Consider the following 20,677-nt stretch of genomic DNA (forward strand, 5'->3'; position numbering starts at 1 on the left):
TATGTGCAGAAAGCTGAAGGGAACTCTAAAGCTATACAGATATGAACTCTCTCTCATGTTCTCTGCGTCAACATGTCGTAAAATGTAAAATCTTGGTAGTTTCTGTTGACTCGCGTTGGACAGCGGTAACCAGCTTATTAATTTTTTTAGACAAGCATGTCTGACCAAGTCAGCCAAACATTTGCGCTTCTAACCTATGTGATGCACCCTTGTAGAAAGAATTAACGCCAGTAGATGCAAGATGATGTTGTTGCCAGGCTATATATGTAGGGTCTGTGAGCAGCTGCTTGCACTCAGGTGTTCCATACATTAAATAGAACTTTCACCTTTGCTACTGAGTGCCTCTGGCACTCCGTCTCGTGGCTCGGTGATGGCCCCTGTTGAGTGCACAGTGGCAGGGAAAACTGACTCACGCAGCAGACCAAGCTTTAGATGAAAATACAGTCACTGACTGATTTTTCAGACACAGCAAAGTCCAAAGAATGGTATGAATAATCGAACAGTCTGAAATATGCTTAAACTTATATAAAATATTACTTATGTAAAAAATTGGCTTAAATTGCGAATTTCACCGTTTTCCATGTTCCGTTTGCAAGTGATACCGTTAGTGTCTATTCAAGCCAGAGTAAGGATTTCATATCCATACCACCTCAAGTCACCGATACCAGACTGTGCGACACGGCCGTGTAGCCCTACGTGCACCGCGCTAAGCGAGAACAGTGTGTTACCCGGGGCGACGACGGTCGTGAAGCCCGAGAGTGGGAACCTACTGGAAGAAGCAAGATGAAGCGTGTGCCTCGGGCTGCATCCTCACCATGCTATGTGTGCAGTGTCTAAGCTGCTGTGAACAGTGCATCTGTACAATTTTCAACGTGATTGCGTGGTCTTCTCTATAGACCACCGTGATTGTGCAGCCGATGGCTATGATGTTCATGCCATTAGAGAGTTTTAGACTGGGGGCACCAAGGCTTGGGGGCCCCATGGAAATAGCAGGTCCCAATTATATCGGTGCTTACAGACATTTAGAATAGCGGTTTGCTGTACACAGCGATGCCATGGTTGGGTTCGTTAACTGCAGCACCATTACTGCTAAGAAGAGAAACCTTAAAAAAGAAAAGTAAACATATGATATGGATGCGTACACCAGTGACTTTTAAATTAGAATAGGGGTTTTCTGTATGCAGCAGCATCAGGCTTGGATTTGTTGACTCCGGTGCCGTCTTGGCCGGAATGCCCAGTTGTAACTCTCGCAGATGTAATTATGTTGTTTACGTGCACATAAATAAAAAGAAACTTTGCGGAATGGGAATTTTTTGTGACCTGTTTTTGAACCAAAACCATTAACCTGTTTGAACTCCCACGCTTTCTGACATCATACAACACGTACTCAGCAAGCCTAGCAGCTCTGCAAACCCGCAAGCAGTCTGAAAATCTGGTTTGTTTCTTCGTCGCTAAAATTTTGTAGTCTGGGAATCTTCACACAAAGGGAAAGCTTCGTGCACCTTTCATTTGTCATGAATGTGAAACACTGTGAAACGCTGCTAACATTAACCCAAGACGCCAGACGTGCTTTACATTTGGCATATGCTCGTTTACATCCCAAACTTGGGGCCCCCAAGGCTTGGGCGCCCTATTCTGAAGCTCTCTATTAATTCGAGCGGCAACAGCAAGGAACAAATGGTCAAGCCTATCTAAGCCACTTCGTCCGACTTCGTTTAAATCCAAGGTGGTGCCGTCCACTACATCGCAGGGCCGGTTGTTTCTGACGGCAGTGCCTGCTTGCGTCCGTGCTGTGTCGAAAAATCAACTTCCAGTCGAAAAACCTTTCTCCACAGCATTTCCATTGCCCGTTCTAGTCCGAAAAATGTAACGTATGGACTCCACAGGGTCCGAAATATCAGTTGTATGTACACATTCCTATGAAATGCCTGACGGCTTCTTAGTAAAGTCCTAAATATCGTACTCATCCAAATTATTAGTCTTAAATATCGGTCGGCTACTGTAGTCGCTGATATGCTTGGGTATCGGGACCGAGGTCTTCACCGCATGACGATGAACTCTGCAGACGACGGAGGGAAGCCTTCAGGAGGGTTGGTAAACTTGAAGGTTTATTTACATATTTACAACAGAAGCAGGGAGACCAAAAGTCAGAGATGAAGTGCTGTGAAACCAGCCAAATTGCGGCTTAAATACCGTGGATATTCCCTAGGCACCTAACTAGGGAAACCGGTGGCTGATCAAGCGTCCAATGGGCAGACACACTCTTCATAGTCTCCGCCCTAACCCCGTGACCGCTTCGCCCTCACAAACACGTGCACAGGCAATAAGGAATCCTGGCGCCTTGAGGTACTGGAATGCTGTTTCCGACGGGTTGACCAGGTGCATAAGGTCGTTGGCTTTGCAGGCGGTGATCCCCTCCGTGGGAAAGATGCGTCCTGACGGCCCCGTGAATTCCAGAGGGTAAGATGAGTCAGCCGTGTCCGCCCCCGCTTTGTCTGGCCGCGCAGGTGCAAGCGAGCGAGGCGGGTCCGGCGCCTTTGTTCGGGTCTTTCTGCCGGTCCACGTGAGGGCGCAGTTCGGGAGAAATGCCGCATTCCATACTCCGGACGAAGGGATGAGAGGCCTTTCGTCACAGCTCACCGTCGCCAGGAGCCGTTCCTAATCCTCTTCTCAGGACAACAGCACCTTTGGTCAAACATAGTTCGATGGCGCCTGCCGGGCTCGTCTGTTCCCGCTGTCGGGGCCTCCGATCACTACAATCCGTCCGCCGCCAAGAAGATGCCACGAAGTGGTTGCAGCTGGTCGGTGCACCACGAATGGGCGTCAGGGTCCCAGTCGGCCTCGTAGTAGTCAGTCCACTTGACCTGCACACCTGGCAAGGGTCCTCAACGGAGCATTAGCGATCAGATCTGAGCTCAGCCCCTACCTCCGGCTAGGCAGCACACGGCCAGCCTCAGAACATTGCCAGGTCTTTAATACAGAGCAATATGGCTGCAAATTTTGGATGACTTAACCCTCGCCAACAGCTCACGCCGGGAAGTCTGCTGAACCAAAACTAGTTCCTCTTTGTTTTTCCTTTTTTCACAAAAGACATGCGTCTGAAATTTGGTAACAAACATTTTTTTTTTCGGCAATGAGGTAGGTACGGAGAAGCAAGAAAAAACAAAACAAAACAAAAACCAAAAATGATACGGTAGCTTTTCTCGAGCATTAGGGCATTTTACGCCAGGTTATGCAGGAAAGCTACAACTGAGACTGTCGGCATTCCCGTTTTCCCGCCCTTTTCGGTAGCGGATCTCAAAGTTGTGCTCTTGAAGCGCTAGACTCTAGCGCAAAAGTCTCCCATTCTTTGGCGACATATTTCTAAGCCAGCTTAAGGGGCAGTGATCAGTTTCTATGGTGAATCTCGAACCTGCCAGGTAGCACCTCAGTCTCCGGGTGGCCCAGACCAAACAAGCACATTCTTTCTCAGACGTGCTGTAAGCCTGCTCCCTTGCGGTCAATTTTCAGCTCACAAACAAAACCGGATGCTCTGCTCCGAGATCGTCGTGCTGGCTTAACACTGCTCCCATGCCCCTGTCGCTAGCATCGCACTGAAGGATGAAGGGGCGGTCATACGCGGGGGCTCTTAGCACAGGTTGCCCCATTAATGCCGCCTTTAAGGCCCTAAACGAGCTCTCCTTAGCATCGTCCCAAATCACCCGAACTAGCTCTGCCTTTCTTAGACTGACCGTCAGCGGACTAGCGATTTCCGAGTAGCTGGGGATATAGTTCTGATAATATCCGGTTAGACCTAGAAATGCTCGGATATCGGTCTTAGTTACAGGTCGGCGGTACTCCTGAATGGCTTGCACCTTTGCGTCCAGCGGCCTTCGGGCTCCCCCTCCGATAGCATGCCCTAAGTATTCTACCTCAGCTTTTCCAATCTGGCACTTCTTAGCCCTGATCGTGAGGCCGGAGTTCTGCACCCGGGTCAATACTTCCCGCAAATGACGCAAATGTTCCTCCCAGCTGTGCGAGAAAACCGCTATGTCGTCGAGGTAAGGAAGCGCAAAGTCTTCCGTCCCCCTGAGAACACGATCCATTAAGCGGGAAAAGCAAAAGGGGGCGTTTTTTAGCCCAAAGCTCATCACGAGCGGTCGGAAGGTACCCATGGGTGAGATAAACGCCGCGTAACGGCTCGCTCTTTCTGTCAGGGGCACTTGCCAGTATCCCTGCGTTAAGTCAAGGGTTCACACATAGGTAGCCCGGCTAATCGTCACGACTCTTTCCTTTAAATTAGGAATTGGGTACAGCTGGTCGCGTGTTATAGCATTTAGCCGGCGGTAATCAATGCAAGGTCTCGGGTCCTTGCCAGGCACCTGCACCAGCATGAGGGGAGAGGTATATTCACTGTCTGACGGAACAATAATCCCCATCTCTAGCATCCGTTCTATTTCAGAAGCTAAAATTTCCTTCTGCCGCGGAGAGACTCGGTAGGGCCTAGAGCGAATCGCTTCGTCCGATGTCAGCTCAATGTCGTGTTCTATGAGATCCGTTCTCCCTGGCTGGTCCGAAAAAACAGCCTGGAACTCGCCCAGCAGTCGCTGCAGGTCCCCCCGTTTCTCTGCACTCACGCTCTCCTCCGCCCGAATCCTCTCGAGCAGGTTTTTGAAGGGTTGTGATTCGGTCTCGCCCCCTGGAAACACAAATTCTGTTTCCACTTCTTCTGGTACATTTAGTGCAAGGTGGACAAGGGCTTCGCGTTCCCTGTAAGGTTTCATGAGATTCGAGTGATAAACCCTCGTTTCCTTTCTCCGGCCTGCCATCCTAACCACATAGTTAACGTCGGATAGCTTTTCAACTACTTTGGCAGGCCCTTCCCACTGAACAGCGAGTTTGTTTGCCCGTGAAGTAGCTAAAATCAACACTTTGTCACCTACAGCAAACGTACGCTGGCGCGCATTTCGGTCATAGTACCGCTTTGCTATTTGCTGAGCGGACTTTATGTTATTCGCTACCATCTTCTGACACGAGTGAAGCGATCAAGCAAGCTCAGCACATACTCCACCACGGTAGGGTCGTCGCCGGTTCCCTCCCAGGCCTCTCTTAACATCCGAAAGGGGGATCTCAGCGATCGCCCGTACACCAGCTCCGCCGGACTGAAGCCCGTGGCCTCATGCGGCACCGAGCGGAGCGGCAACATCGTTGCTGGCAGGCAAGCTTCCCAGTCCATATGATGCTCATAGCACATAGCTCTTAGCACGCGCTTCAAAACCGAATGCCACGCTTCGACGCTGTTACTCTGAGGGTGTCTGACCGAGCTATGAACTATGCGTATTCCACATTTTTCCAGGAAGGTAGTAGTCAGTGCGCTCGTGAAGACGCTTCCCTGATCGCTTTGTAACTCAGCCGAAAAGCCAACGCGGGAAAATGTCGACAACAACCCGTCAACAATGCCCACCGTGTTCACCTCCTTGAGCGAACTGCCTCGGGGAACTTGGTCGCCGGACAGATCATAGTTAGTGTGTAGCGGTAGCCCGACTGAGTCACTGGTAGAGGACCGACTGTGTCCACCACCAAACGACGGAAGAATTCGCTTATCATGGGCACTAGCTTCATCGGAGCTTTCCTCAAATCCCCTGGCTTTCCGACACGCTGACAGGTGTCGCAGGACTTTACAAACTGCTCGACATCCCTGAAGCAGCCAGGCCAATAAAACTCCTGTAGAAGCCTAGCTTTAGTTTTCTTCACTCCAAGGTATCAAGACCAACCCCCACCATGGCACAATTTAACGATGCCTGCGCGGTATTTCTGCGGCACCACGAGCTGATCAAACTGGACCCCCTTTGAGTCCTTGTAATATCGATACAACACCCCGAAACGGTTACGGATCGTAATGTTTTTTGTTGCTACACTTTCTTCACTTGTCGGGCTGGATAAATCTCGAAGTGTAACGTCCGCTGCCTGCTCGGCTGCAATCATGTCTCTATCGTCTTTGGCCAGATCCAAAAAGGGTTCCAGGCGTGGCTGCACGACATTTGACCCGACCTCCACTGAGTCGCCCTGCGGCTCAGAGACTGGTTCCTTGCACTCGGCGTCGCATCTGTTCCTGTCGCGAGCCTCTCCGCTCGTCTCAGAACCATCGCCTCTTGGGTTTGCCCCTGCCTGACCCGTCGTGGGAGAGCCTTCGTTCTTCCTACGATTTACTTCATCTGCAATCTCGCGAGCCTTCGCACGAGTGAGCGCCTGGATGGTTCGATCGCCGAAACTACGACCCTCTTCCTGGAGCATCTGCTCCGACCGATTTGAAAAGAGGTACGGAAATTTTTCCGGCAGATTCCGTGATACCGCTGCCTCCGTTTCCAGAACGCCAAACGGGCCCTCTATTCTAACTCGTGCGATCGGCAAGCATGCGCTGTTCTCTTCGGCCACCTGCCTAATCCATGCACATTCCCCAGTAAAATCAGCTGCGTTCACGTACGTGGGGTGGATTACGTCCATGGTGGCCGCGCAGTCCCTCAGAACCCGGCATGGTTTTCCATTAACCTGCATGTCTTTCAGATATGGCTCTAGCAGGCGCATGTTCTCATCGCCCGCCTCCACCAAGGAGAGAACGATTTCCTGCTTCCTGCAAGCGCAGGCTAAGTGACCGCGGGCTCGTGACAACGGAAACACACTGGTTTCTTTCTGGCTTCAAAAGCCTTATCCCTCTCTTTTTCGGTCGCCCCCTTTGTGGGGTTGCTTGATTCTCATTTGTGGCCCTCGTTCCGCTCCAAGTTGCGGCTTGCTGCCCCTCCTGTCTGGATCCGTGGAACTTTTTTTTCTACTTTGGGGCTTACGGGAGCACGCGCACCCTCTGCTACGCGCTTGGCATGGAACTCTTCGGCCAGCTCTGCTGCACTTTCTAGGGTTTTATTTCCCGGCCTGTCCTGCACCCACACGCGCATTTCTTCCCTCAAAGAGCCAACAAACTGCTCCAGGCAGATCACCTCTATTACTTTATCGTGAGTTCCGTAAGCCTGTTCTCCCTTTAGCCATTCCTGCCTGTCTGCCTTAAGGTTATCCGCAAAATCCGGAAATGACTGGTTAGGCTGTTTTCTGGCTTCCCTGAAGCGGCGCCGAAAGGCCTCTGCGGACAGGCGATACTTTTTTAGGAGTGCTGCCTTTACTTTAGTATAGTCTGCCGCCTCTTCTTTTGCCAGACGAGCGAGTACTTGGGCCGCCTCACATGGAAGAATGGTCAGAAGTTTCTGCGGCCAAGACTCGGTCGGGAACTCGCAACTTTCACACGCCCGCTCAACGTTCACGAGAAAGAGTCCTATGTCCTCTCGAAGTTTGTACGGTTGCAAGAGGTCCTTTATTTTTATTTTTGATGCTGCCTGGCTTGCCACTGTGTTCGGCACCTCTAGCCTAGTGCGTTCTGCCTGTGCAGCCTGGGCTATCTGTAGATCGAGCCGTTTTTTCTCGATCTCTCTTTCATGCTCTTCGCGCTTCCTCTTGTGCGCTACGCGCTTCTTTTCGTGCTCCCTTTCCTGCTCTTCGCGCTTTCTTTCGTGCTCTTCGCGCTTCCTTTTTTCTTCATCCTCTCGCTTCTTTTGCTCCCTTTCCTTCTCCAACTCCTCCTTAATTAGCTCCCAACATTCTACTATCTCCTCCTCGTCCGCACCGGAATCCTCAGTTGCCCTAATCAATTCATGTTTTCTACGGATCGACCCACAATCAATGCCCAATTCCCCGCATACGAGAACTAGGTCTGGTTTGCGCAGCTCCTTCCAGTCCATGACTATTTAAGCAACGGCAAGTCTCCACTCACGTGGTCAGAGGAGCCCCGGCTGCCTCTTATACCAACCTTCGATTACCTAGGCTAACAATTTTCCAAAGTTGTAAAACCTGGCAATGCTCCAAGAGAAAGACCGCGCACTTACCATACCAGAGTCAGGACCAGGCGCAGACCATCCCACTGCAGCCACCAGTTGATATGCTTGGGTATCGGGACCGAGGTCTTCACCGCATGACGATGAACTCTGCAGACGACGGAGGGAAGCCTTCAGGAGGGTTGGTAAACTTGAAGGTTTATTTACATATTTACAACAGAAGCAGGGAGACCAAAAGCCAGAGATGAAGTGCTGTGAAACCAGCCAAATTGCGGCTTAAATACCGTGGATATTCCCTAGGCACCTAGCTAGGGAAACCGGTGGCTGATCAATCGTCCAATGGGCAGACACACTCTTCATAGTCTCCGCCCTAACCCCGTGACCGCTTCGCCCTCACAAACACGTGTACAGTCGATAAGGAATCCTGGCGCCTTGAGGTCCTGGAATGCTGTTTCCGACGGGTTGACCAGGTGCATAAGGTCGTTGGCTTTGCAGTCGGTGATCCCTTCCGTGGGAAAGATGCGTCCTGACGGCCCCGTGAATTCCAGAGGGCAAAATGAATCAGCCGTGTCCGCCCCCGCTTTGTCTGGCCGCGCAGGTGCAAGCGAGCGAGGCGGGTCCGGCGCCTTTGTTCGGGTCTTTCTGCCGGTCCACGTGAGGGCACAGTTCGGGAGAAATGCCGCATTCCATACTCCGGACGAAGGGATGAGAGGCCTTTCGTCACAGGTCACCGTCGCCAGGAGCCGTTCCTAATCCTCTTCTCATGACTACAGCACCTTTGGTCAAACATAGTTCGATGGCGCCTGCCAGGCTCGTCTGTTCCCACTGTCGGGGCCTCCGATCACAACATCGCCGAATAGGTTTGGAGAAGTGATTTTTTGTGACAGATTTTTATTCCTCACCTGAATTGTAATAACGGCCACCCGGCGTTTCGAAGAACCACTAGCCATGCGCCCCCGACACCCCTCCGCCGCCGACCTCCAGGGAATGTGAACTTGCCTGTCTGTGCTTATACAAACTGTGCCCCACCACCGCGGGCCTGCACGCTTGCTGTATGAGTTCTCATGTATATGAGAATAAAGCTTGTGTTCACGGAGTGTGGTCGTACTTTGAGTTCGCAAGGCTCCTTCGTGACGGAGTCATTTAAGGGAACCCTGCTCATGTGTGCACGAATTTACTAACTTTCAATAGCAGTTTCGCAATAGGGGCAGAGAAATCGTTCAACCCCTTTCATATTGCTGCAGAATGGTTATTCTGAATTGTTCTTTTATAGCAGATGTCTCCTTTTTTTACTTCTTTTCAGGCAGGAGATTCGTGGTAGGCAGTGTGGTCATCGGTTTGAGCCATGAATGCTTTAACATCTTAAACAACTTGTTTTATGCTGTGGCAAATAAATGCCTTCTACAATACTTTTAGCATTTGGAATGGGTGGTGCCTCATTTTTCTTATATGCTGTCATAAGAAACAAGGATTCAGTCCCTTCTGGACTTCATTCAATCCACAAACATTTTCCCATTCATGTACTAACACCCTCTATGCCATGAGGCAATAATCACTACTTTAAGAGAAAGTAATTACACGTGTGGGGCTGATGCTGACTGGCAACATGCAGAGCTGCAAATCATCTTTTTCAGGCGGTTTACTGAGCACTAAGTGAGGTGCTGAGTGTTGCGAGTTCATTGTTAAGGAATTTGTAAATGCAAAGTAATCTGAAATTCTTGCTGTAGAATACAAGGGGGCTGAAATGGTTTTCAGGCATTTTTTTATAAGTGAATGGCATAGGAATGCTGCAGTTGAAGGGACTATGCAATAAATTAATTTGGATTACGTAACACAGACGAGAGATAGGCATTCAATCACTCGTCACCCCAGTGCGAGAATTTTTGAGCTAGCATCAATAACAGCGAAGATATAGACGATTAAAAATTACGCTCCTCCTCTCCCCCCTCAACTCGTGCACAAGGAGCACCAGAAAAAAAAATTTAAAAAACTGCTCTGGGACTGGGCCCCGCCCATGAATACGTCATCTGCTGACGTTTATTTTGAAACTTCCAGTTGTTTTGTTGCTCATAGCCCCCCAGCAGCAGCGTCGGCGGCATGGCGCATCTCTCCGGTCTCTTCGCCTTCCTGGATTGCGGCGCGCGTCGGGTTTCTTTACTTGTCATCTGTGGTAATTAGGAGTTATAAACCCGGACCTCGAGGTGCGACTGCTCGCTTTTACGGCCGCGATGGGCATCGAGCCCTATGCGTGCGCATGAAGAGCCGCGCGAGTGGCTCCGGAACTCCCGACAGAAGGAGGCGGCAGAGGAAAATTTAAACCATATGCGCGAAGGCAGTGCCCTGGCTCGCGCTTGCCCGAAAGGGTCGCGCGGCGGCACGAGCAGACGATTTTCACAGCTACCGGAAGTGTGCCCGTGACGTCGTGGCTGCCGTGGCTCCAGCGAATGAGAGCGTGTGGTGGCCTGGCGACGTCATGGTACAGTGACGTCTTTGTTCCACGATTTTAGTTCCAAAATCGGTCACTACGAGCACACCAATCGGCCCGCGAATTTTAAAAACACGGTTTTTAAAAGCTCATAATAAATTGCCGGCTCAGTTCTGAAGACTCATACTTGGTGTGAATGCTTCTTAGCATCATTTCTAAGCATTGAAAACATATAAAAGTGACTCTTTATTCGTTGCATAGTCCCTTTAAGCACCTGCAACAGATGTCACGTAGTGGCGACGGCAGTCCGGCGAGCTGGAAGAGAGCGAAAGGGCTTGCAAACGAAACTCTTTATTTGGGCTGACTCTCGCTCACAAAGAATAATGACTCGGCTGTCGTCGAACAGAATGCCTTCTGCTCTGGCTGCGCTCAATTTAAAGCTGGCAAGGAACCATCGAGATAAGGCACCAAAGCAGGTGGAAACAAATTGTAATCTGGAACAAAGTGAAAGCAGTTGTGCATGGTCCCACCTCCGTCACAGAGAAATGATAAATTTAAGCCGAGTGTCTGCGGCTTCGAGTGTGAACAAAGATTGCTGGCAGTATTGTTTTATGCACGTTTTTTTGCTCACTTTCCTCGTACCAACAATTGTTTCTATTAGCAACGCATACCATTGAAACATAAATACATTTATCATTCTGTTAAGCTAAAACCTGTTTTTTTTACAATCATAAACTGGAGGATTACAGCTGTCGCGCAAACGTTTTGAAAAAGAATGAGTGGCTGCGCAAGAGTGAAACACGTGCCTAAAGAGAATCAGCTGTGGGTAAAAATGAAATACAATGCGGATTAAGAAAAGTGCACATAGAAAAGATTACCATGTTCAGCAGTGGTTAAGCATAATCGGCCATTTGATGTTGGTGCATATATCTAAACTTTCTTTATACAGCCTCTGGAAATTTAGCGGTTTATGTGTAAAATATGCCTAATAAGAAAAATCACTAAATGGTGGTTCCCAGAATCGTACGAGTACAAACGTGCTGTTAAAATGCGTAATGTGCTCTGCGAAACATGAATTTATGAGGTTGGCTGACAGTACTTCGCAATCTGTAAAATTGCCTACAACGTCAGGCTGTGACGGCCTCCTTAAGCAAAGGCTCTTATTTGTCCTCGGCTACAATCAAGCATATTAACAATTCGATTGGAGTAGCCAGCCGGCGGCACCTATGCTGGTGTTATATGTCTTCACTACGAATGCTTCACTATTCATGAGAAAGGAGACCTACTTTAGTGAGAAACGAGGTTTGCAGTTCCGTGCTGGCGAAGTGCTGGAGGTGACCGTGGAAATTCTGCAGACAGCAGCCTGATGCAACAGAAGGCTCGAGACAAATGGCAGACACAAGTTTAGGAATCCAGCTTGTCACACACATGACATGTTGCAGCACCGACAGTTTTGCGCCACTGACGCCCTGTAGAAGTGACGACAGCAGCCCCAAACCAGTGGCGGATCTGAGGGGACATGTGGGCGATCAGCACCTCCTCCCCCACCCTTCTCATCTTTGGTGCGTTTGTATCGTGCTGAGGGGAACTCCACCATCAATGTGTCAGTGAACAAACCGCTGCGCCTAGCCCTAGAAGTGAAAAAACGTGGGCATCACACAACCTTAGAAGTGGTGAAGTTCGATGGGTGTGTTGTCAGACCAATGGGGTACATGCACTGCATTCAAAGTCCTTTTAGTGCGCTAGAAGTAAATGGGTCACGAGCCGTTATGTCCAGGTGGTGCTTGAAGTAACTAGGGTCAACTCGGAGGAGTGTCACGCGAGCTGCAGACAATGGAGAGAGCATGTGAAGATGAAGAGTAAGAAACGCAGATGCCAGAAAGAAGGGGCGAAGGATGAAGTCACTGGAGGAATGTGCAGTGCAACATAAGGTATGTCACTAAGGCAACAAAAACAAATCATGGATGAAGCCAGTCCTTTGAGAGATTCCAAAGCCAAATGACCTGCATGGCGAGCTCAACAGCAACGCAGAATAGTAGAGCACCAGCGTGACTCAGTTAACCGGGGCGGCAATCCGAAGCACAGTGTCGAATACAGCATACCTCGGTAAACAGTATGCGGGAGCAGGTCAAGAGTGAGAAACGTGATGAAGAAGCGAATGATGAATTCGCTTGAGGAATTAACAGTCGACAGGCACGTACAAGTGACTTCGGAGAGCGCCAAACAGAGGGAACGGTGAGTCGAGTCGCAACGAGAAGCTCGGGCGGCTTATTGCAAGAGGAAAGCCGAAAAACGACTGCAAGAACATTTGGGTGCAACTCAAATTTTCAAGCTTATAAAAAGCTAAACAAGGGAAAACGTGCTAGCGCACTGAAGTTGCATTTGGCATAACCATAGTAAATTATTGACGATTTAACCATGTTTGTAAATTCGTTATATGTGTGACAGCAGTTTTGCGCCCCTGTGAAGCCTTGTCAGGCTACGAAGTCTGTTGAGATCCACGGCATAAGCATGCATTTTGATGCCATGTCCGAAAGGTAGGAACTTTTGCAAATCTTTTCCTGTGTAATGTTTACTGGAATGGAATGCCATGTCCGAAAGGTAGGAACTTTTGCAAATCTTTTCCTGTGTAATGTTTACTGGAATGGAATGGCTGTCCTTAATTTTACACGCAAAGCCCTGAGCATGGCTTCTGTTTCTACCGAACATTAACAACTGGCCCCTTGATCCCACACTAACCCGAATTGTACAGGAGTTGGTGAACCTGCATGAATGGGATTTGGGGGGGTTCAGCCGTTCCGCAACCGGATTTAACCACAGGCAATTTGTAGGTTTGGTAGACTACATAACCATTACTCACAGAGTAGATACCAACATTTTCTTAATGACACTTTACAAGTCGTGAACACAGCAAAACCACTCGCATAACTCCCCTCGGGAAAGACTGTCTCTAAGACTCCGAACGGTCACTGGGGCTAGGTCCCGCTTGCACTAGAGTTGGTCACAAAACAGAACGCGCATGGCTAAATGGATTGTTCAGTAAATTGTGCTTGAAGATGTTTGAACACGGCGACGTGCTGCGGCTGTCTTTCCTCTGCTTTCCGCTTCTGTTGAGCTGCCTTAGCCAAGCAAACCGCTTCCATAGTTGCCCAGTATTAATAATGGTCATTGGTCAGGATGGTGTCAACAGACCGGTTCCTCTGCGACGGAATATGCACGCCAACAGTCTATTGACTTCCGAAGTCATCATTGCGTCACTCAAAATCAGAGAATGAACAAAAACAAAAATCGAATGCAGCGGAGCCATTGTTATACAGCAAGCGAATGCGTTTGGAATGCTTCAGATTGCGTTTTGAAATTGTTGTGAAGCACCGTAGAACTTCGTTGGGTCCGAATGCCATTCGAAGTGTCGACTGCCATTTGAATCAAATGCGACTGGAAAGTCCGCGTGGCACGAAAATTATCATACAATTGCAGTAGAGTAGTAGCACAGTGCTACTGCTCTAATACTGCTCATATGCTATAATGTGGTACAGGAACATGTGGTTTCATCTCAAGGATCAGCGTAAAACTTATACTTTGGCAATGTATACACATGCAAATTATAGTTAAACTCGGATGGGATCGCCCTATTAAAGTCTCATGCAACTTATAAACTGCTCAAGTCAGTTTTTACGAGTTGGAAAAACTAAGTTGTCAAGATGGTCCTCGTAACAATACAATAGATTTTTCTCTGGTATAGCAATGTTGAACGTTGGCATGCCATTTTAGCAGATGGCACAAGGTTTACCAGCATTTTCCAGTATACTTCTAACACTGGATGAATGATTGTACTGCCTTGTGCTATCACTCATTTAGCGAGCCATGGAAAGAAAAATGGTAGGTGTAACGTTAAGAGACCGGAAGCGGGCACAGTGGGTGAGGAAACAAACGCGGGCTGATGACATCCTTATAATAAACTCCACATCTCCGACCAAAAATTTTAACTTTAACCCAACGTTTCCAAGCCGACTCGGCTCCATCATCGGGGGTGACTGAGGGCAAAAGCAAGCGCCTTTTAAGTATGAAGGGGAGGGGGGGGGGGTGGGGGGTGGGGTGAAGAGAACGTCAGCTGTGTCGTGAAAGGCGCGGGAGAGGGGTTTTCGGCTGTTAGTCACGCTGGCGCACTGCAGGGAGGTGCTGAATGGTGACTTTTTTTCGTTGCGTTGAAGAGTGAAGTCCCTGGGCATATACTGGGGGCAGGCTTCCTTTTGTGCGGTTGATATTGTTCGGGGTTGGTTGGATATGCCAGGATTCCAGAAGGAGCCTCTTGTGGTAATTTGTTTCGGTTCCGAGGATGCGGGATTCTTCAAAGTTGATTCTATGGTCGGAGTCCTCGGAATGTTTGGCTACTGGATTGCGCTCTCTTGCGAATTTGCGGACGTCGTTTTTATGTCGCCGAATTTTTTGTTTGAAATTTTTGGTTTCGCCGATGTAGCTTGTGTCGCAGTCGGCGCATGGAATTTGGTAGACAATGCCTTGGGCTCTTTCTCTCGGCGGCCGGTCTTTGGGAACAGGTAGGCAAAGCGCAACAGTGTTTCTGGGCTTGTGCGCAACCTGGAGACCCGATTTTTTCAGGATTCGGGCGATGGTTTCGCTGACGCCTCCGACATAAGGTAAAAAGTGACGTATTTTGGTGGTGGCGTTGATCTTTGTGCGTTGATTGCTTGACGAATGTTGTGTTTTCGACGTCGAATGGTTTTTTTGAATAGCCTTTGGGTAGCCGTTCATGATGTGTTCTTTGAATATCGTGCGTTGTTCTTTTTCTCTGTAATGTTCTGTGCTGCAGTGTGTCTCAATTCTTCTGAACAGCGTCTTCACCACTGCCGCTTTATGGACTGTCGGGTGGTTCGAAGGGAAGTGGAGATACCGGCCTGAGTGGGTTGGTTTGCGGTATACGGAGAATTGAAGGGTATTGTCGTTTCGGGACACGAGGACGTCCAAAAACGGTAGAGAGTTTTCTTGTTCCACCTCTAGCGTGAACTGAATGTCAGGTTCTACGGAGTTTAAATGACGAAATAAATTTTGAGTCTCAGATTTTTTGATGATGGCGAAGCAGTCGTCGACATACCTGAGGAAAATCTTTGGTTTCGGGTGGAATGAGTTGAGGGCTCGCTGTTCGACGTGTTCCATTGTTAAATTGGCCATGACGACAGAGATGGATGCTCCCATTGGTGTTCCTTTCACTTGTCGGTAAAATTCCCCGTTTGACGAGAAGTATGTGTTTGATCAATACCACCTAGACTAGCTCAAGGCCTCCGCACGCGTCCGTGACGTCGCACACTGCAGATGGGCCTAGAAGTCAGCTTCACCCCACGCGTTTTTTCCAGTTGCCCGTCGGGCACCCATTTCTCAAAATACTGCGTGTTTTGTGCCAGCGTAATATTAGTATTTAACGGTTTCTGATTAGAATATGTATTCTTCAGGAACAGGCGGGAATGCGAAATAATCGACGCCTTCGCTATGCATGTTGCTCCAGATAAGCAATGCGTCAGCTCCGCTTCGGTGCTGTTAGGGAGAACTGAATTAAACTACCTCAAGATAAGTAATCTTCGGCTGTTGTAAAGGCATGTGTTGTTCGTTTCTATTCTATTTTATTTATTTCTTCATATCGCTCTTGTCAGTGCGATGCGGTCTTCCCTCTTCTGCCCATGATTTGACGTTAACGTGTATATATATTCATGTTACTTCATAGAATAAACAGTTGCTAGAAAGCGCTTTGTCCTGTTTGTTCGTCCCTTCTCGTATTTTGACAGCGCTTGTCATCCCCTTCAAGAATGCATTTCCAACTAGCCCCAGTTGTAGCTCTTTTGACTTTTTTTAAATTCTTCCTAGTCAGTTGTCTTGCATCCATAAAATGATTACACTATTCACTTCCCACTCATAACCACTTCAGTAAAAATCGAACATTCCCCTATGCTTTCCTTGGTTGCATTGACTGTCAGCTTCCTTCATATGTTATTCTATACTACTTCACGTTGCACGGATGTTTCACAACAAACCAGCAAGATTTCTAAAAAAAGTTGCAACGAATACAGTGAATAAAGAGTTTATTTAAGCACTTCACACTCACACACACATACACAAAGAATACAGTTGTCATCAACTTGTGTGATTTGGTGAGATGCGCACACAAGAATCCAGTACAATTTGTTCAGTGCCATACTGTATGAAACAGGAACAAACAAACCCATTTGCATTTACATGTCCATCATACAGAAGGGAAAAAAATTTGGTACACAAGTTACCACTCACTACAGTTCTATCAAATGTTCTATAGCTGCAGTTGCTAAGTATGAAAAGAACATGTACAGATTATAAAATGCCTTAATACAAAGCTATCTTTATAATGTAATCAGGTGTGCAAGAAAGGTCCGCTATCTCAGAAACACTTGCTATTAAACGATACAGTCATCAATCCTCAACTCTTTAGAGTTTGCATTTTTCGCTGCCCCTTCGACACTGTTGTGTTGTTTTTCGTTTTGCACAGATTATTTAACAGCGTGTTGGCAGCAGCACTCAAAATATGGTGCATGACTTTTTCTAGCGAATGACCAGAATCACACGTATCAAGGTCTTCAAAAATTATATAAAGCGCACTTAGGACAACAGACAAACGAGACCAAACAACACAAGCGCTTACTCGCAACTGCGCGTTTATTCGAGAAACGCACAAAAGGAAGAACAATCACAAACAAAACAAAAGCCATCGCGCAGGCGTGACAGGAAAAGTGCTCATACAGGTGCGTCAAGATAACAAAACTCTCTTTCATGCAAAACCACCATAGGGTCGGCAACACACGTGTGCTGATTGTTATCTTGGCGCACCTGTATGAGCACTTTTCCTGTCCCGCCTGCGCGATGGCTTTTGTTTTGCTTGTGATTGTTCCTCCTTTTGTGTGTTTCTCGAATAAACGCGCAGTTGCGAGTAAGCGCTTGTGTTGTTTGGTCTCCTTTGTCTGTTGTCCTAAGTGCGCTTTATATAATTTTTGAAAATGAAAAACCAACTAGCTCAGATGTCAATTCTGCTTCAGTTCATTTCTAGTACCTTGAGCTCCTCTGTAAGTGTTAATCCTCTTCTGAATAATCCTGCCATCCTGGCAGCTTTAATAGCTGTTTGTGCACACAAGGCGCGCTTGGCCTCCTGGAATGCCAAGCGTGGAATTTGTCCTTTGGAACTGCAACCTTTGTGTGGTGGGCTGCCGCTGTCCAAGAGCCATAGCCGCAGGATATGCCACATCCTTTCTTCAGAATGGTTGCGTCATTCCCGCTTTTACAAGGATTGCTTGCGTGTGGCCTGCGGGGATCTTCCGAGCCATCGCAGACATTATCGTGAGTGGTGCGACCTGGCGGACAAGAATATCGACTTCCTATGGAACACTGCTTGCCCTTGGGTGCATGACAAAAAGAAAACTTCTCCCCTTGGAGGGAAAGTGCTGGTCATAGGAGGAGGCCATCTTCCTGATGTTCATCACAAGGTGCTGGAGCTCGGACCGAAGTTTTGCCTACATCCAAACCTTCATAAGGTGGAAAAGATTTCAACTGCAAGAGGCATTTCGAGGCAAGTTCCTGAGGAGGACCGTTCCAGGTGCATAGTGGAATGTGTAGATGCGATGAAAAGATGTGGGGGTGGGAAAAAGAGCAACCGTTGCCTGAAGCCTATGGTAGATTTTTTGACATCCAGTGAGCAGCGGGTAGTTGTGTCCGACAAAGAGGGGTACTTCGTTGTGTTACCCGAACACTTGTTTAAGAAAAAGGCTTATTCGGCAATGGAAGCACATTTTAGACCTGTTAAAGTCAAAGCTACAAAGGTCAAGGAAAATGCTCTGAAACTCTTGTCGCGTTTAAACCTAGAGAATTTGCGCTCTAGCGTTAAAAAGGCTGAAGGCCTAAGGCTCGAAGTCTTCTTTTCAGCCAAAACGCATAAGGACGACATACCCTTCCGTGCTATTGTCACTGAGCGGTCGACTTGGCAACATGTCGTTTCATGCTTCCTGCAAAAGCACCTAAAAGGTCTTACCTTAGCGGACCCATATCAGACGCCAAATTCTTTGGCTGTTGTCGACTACCTTAAGAATCATAATCCTAAAGGAGCGTCTGCATTTAGTATTGATGTTAAGGACCTCTTCTACTAGCTGCCACATGACACACTGATGAAATTTGTTAGTGATTGCATTACCGAGGATAATGATGAACAATGCTTTGTCAATGCCTGTGGTATTTCCGTTCCTTCGTTTTTAGAAGTGCTGTCGTTTTATCTGGCTTCTGCTTTTGTTGACTGGAAGGGGCATTTGTTTATTCAAAAGACAGGTGTTTGTATCGGATCCAAAGTAGCGCCCTTCCTCAGTGATATCTTCCTGTCTCGAGTTGACTCTTATATTGAAAAGAATCAGAGTGGCCTTGCAAAAAAGATTTTCAGGTATGTCGATGATTATCTGGTGTTTGTTGACCGACATGAATTTACAAGGAGGGTGGTGGACATTATTAAGATTTTTAAAGAATATGGGCGTGGATTACAGTTCACCTTTGAAACTCCTACAAACGATTGCCTGCAGTTCCTTGACACAAAACTTCATTTCGTGCAGGATCATGTGTGCTGGAGGTATTCTCCGAGGTCTGATAAACCACTCTTAAATTATCAATCAAATCACTCAAAAATTGTGAAGTGCGGCATTGCTGTCTCCTGCCTAGGATCGTCTTTGCTCAAGTCGTGCCCTCACGAAATGAAGGAAAGTTTCTGCGAGCAAGTGAACAGACTAAGATTGGCTGGATTTCCAGAGGACGTGCTGTTTCTAGTTTCTAGCAAGGTGCTCAAAAAAGTAAAAGAGTTCAATAGGTCACTTTTGAAGGGTTCTGAGGAGAAAAAGAAAAATATTGCAATCATACCTTATGTTCATCGGTTTTCTCATCAACTAAAAAACGTGGGTAACAGATATGGTGTTAATGTTCTCTTCTCTGCCCCTCAGAAAGTTAGTAGTGTTTGTGCGAAGGTTGCTGCGTGCTCTAGCAGCGGTGTATGTGATAAACGAAAGCGGTGCTGCACTGTGAATCACAAGAACCGCTATGTCAGATGTTCAAAAGGAGTGGTGTATCGCATTCCCTTTTCTTGTGGCCGGACCTATATCGGTCAAACGGGCCGCTGCCTTAATGTGCGCTTGCAAGAGCATTTTTTCTCATTGAATAAGTCGCCTTCATATAATCTCGCTAAGCACTGTTCGAAATGCGGCGGCTGCAAGCCTTTGCTTGACCAAACTAAAATCTTGTTCCGACACCCTAATCAGCTAACCAGAAAGATTTCAGAAACCTTTTAAAGCTGGCACCAACAATCTCACTGAAAGCACTGAACCCATCAACTATGGAGCGCCAGAACGTTAAGCTTGCTCTCAGGATTTTTAATGAATCGACAGCAGCTGCACTGCAATGTTCCGCTGTACAACATGCTAAAGGAACAGCAGATTTCATAAACACCATTTTGACATGGTGGCGAATAGTGAATGTAAAGACGCCAAGAAATGGTGAACGCCTGCGTGATGAAATGCAGTCTCCGATTGCGTCAACAACATGTCCACAGCTTGAATTTTTGAGGAAAATACCAGAGTGGCTAGACCACTGGGCTAGCCTCAGACACGATGCTGGCCACCTGATGAAAGAAACTTACGTGGCTTTTGGCCACACGAGCCACGCTCTGCATGAGATCGCTTTATACTGCCTGGAAGAGCTGGGATTTCGGTATGTGCTCCTTGGAAAATTTCAAACAGATTGCCTTGAGGATAGATTCTGGAAGTATCGCCAGCTATCCGGAGCCCAATACCATGTCTCGATCAGGCAGATTTATGAATCTGAGAACAAGCTAAGGCTTCAAAAAGTACTGGACATGCCTGATCTTGACATTATTGCAGAACCGATCTCCGTCGTAAGTGTTGAATCACTTTGTGCACAGTTCAGTATAGCAATGACCAATGCTGATGTAGCAAAAAAATCGTCGATGATTCCCGCTGTTACGTATGTTGCGGGATACTGTGCCCATGCAACACTGAAAAAGCTCATGTGTATGTCGTGCAAGGACAATCTCGTCCTGGATAACACCAGTTTGGACCATGATGACACACTGCTCATTTCAGGCATGACAAGAGGAGGATTAAAGTTTCCACGAGATGTCGTAGTGAACGCTGTACTTTATACAGAAATAGTCCTTGACAAATTGAGGAGTGAGCAGTATGCATCCAAATTTCTGGCTCTTCCAAATCAGAAGGAGGCCCTTGTTTCTCTTGTGTCAACCATTCTCCACGATTCTGGAGACCTCGATACGAAGCAGAATTGACATCTGAGCTAGTTGGTTTTTCATTTTCAAAAATTA

At 47.7% G+C, this 20,677-nt stretch overlaps 1 protein-coding gene across 10 annotated transcripts in view; it reads left to right on the forward strand.

The window, feature by feature from the left end:
- Positions 1-20,677, forward strand: part of LOC144124603 (ragulator complex protein LAMTOR3-like) — a 65,326-nt gene that overhangs the window by 22,810 nt on the left and 21,839 nt on the right. For 6 of the 10 annotated variants that reach the window (XM_077657386.1, XM_077657390.1, XM_077657389.1 and 3 more), the window contains one exon: positions 9,160-9,281. The exons of 3 other annotated variants lie outside the window; for them this stretch is intronic. The gene's annotated coding sequence lies outside the window, so the exon portion shown is untranslated. Of the gene's footprint in view, positions 1-2,507; positions 5,976-9,159; positions 9,282-20,677 lie in introns of those variants that run through there. One more of the 10 variants, XM_077657388.1, reaches the window with a different exon arrangement.

Source organism: Amblyomma americanum, chromosome 3, assembly GCF_052857255.1.
Source record: "Amblyomma americanum isolate KBUSLIRL-KWMA chromosome 3, ASM5285725v1, whole genome shotgun sequence".
Lineage (NCBI taxonomy): Eukaryota > Metazoa > Arthropoda > Arachnida > Ixodida > Ixodidae > Amblyomma > Amblyomma americanum.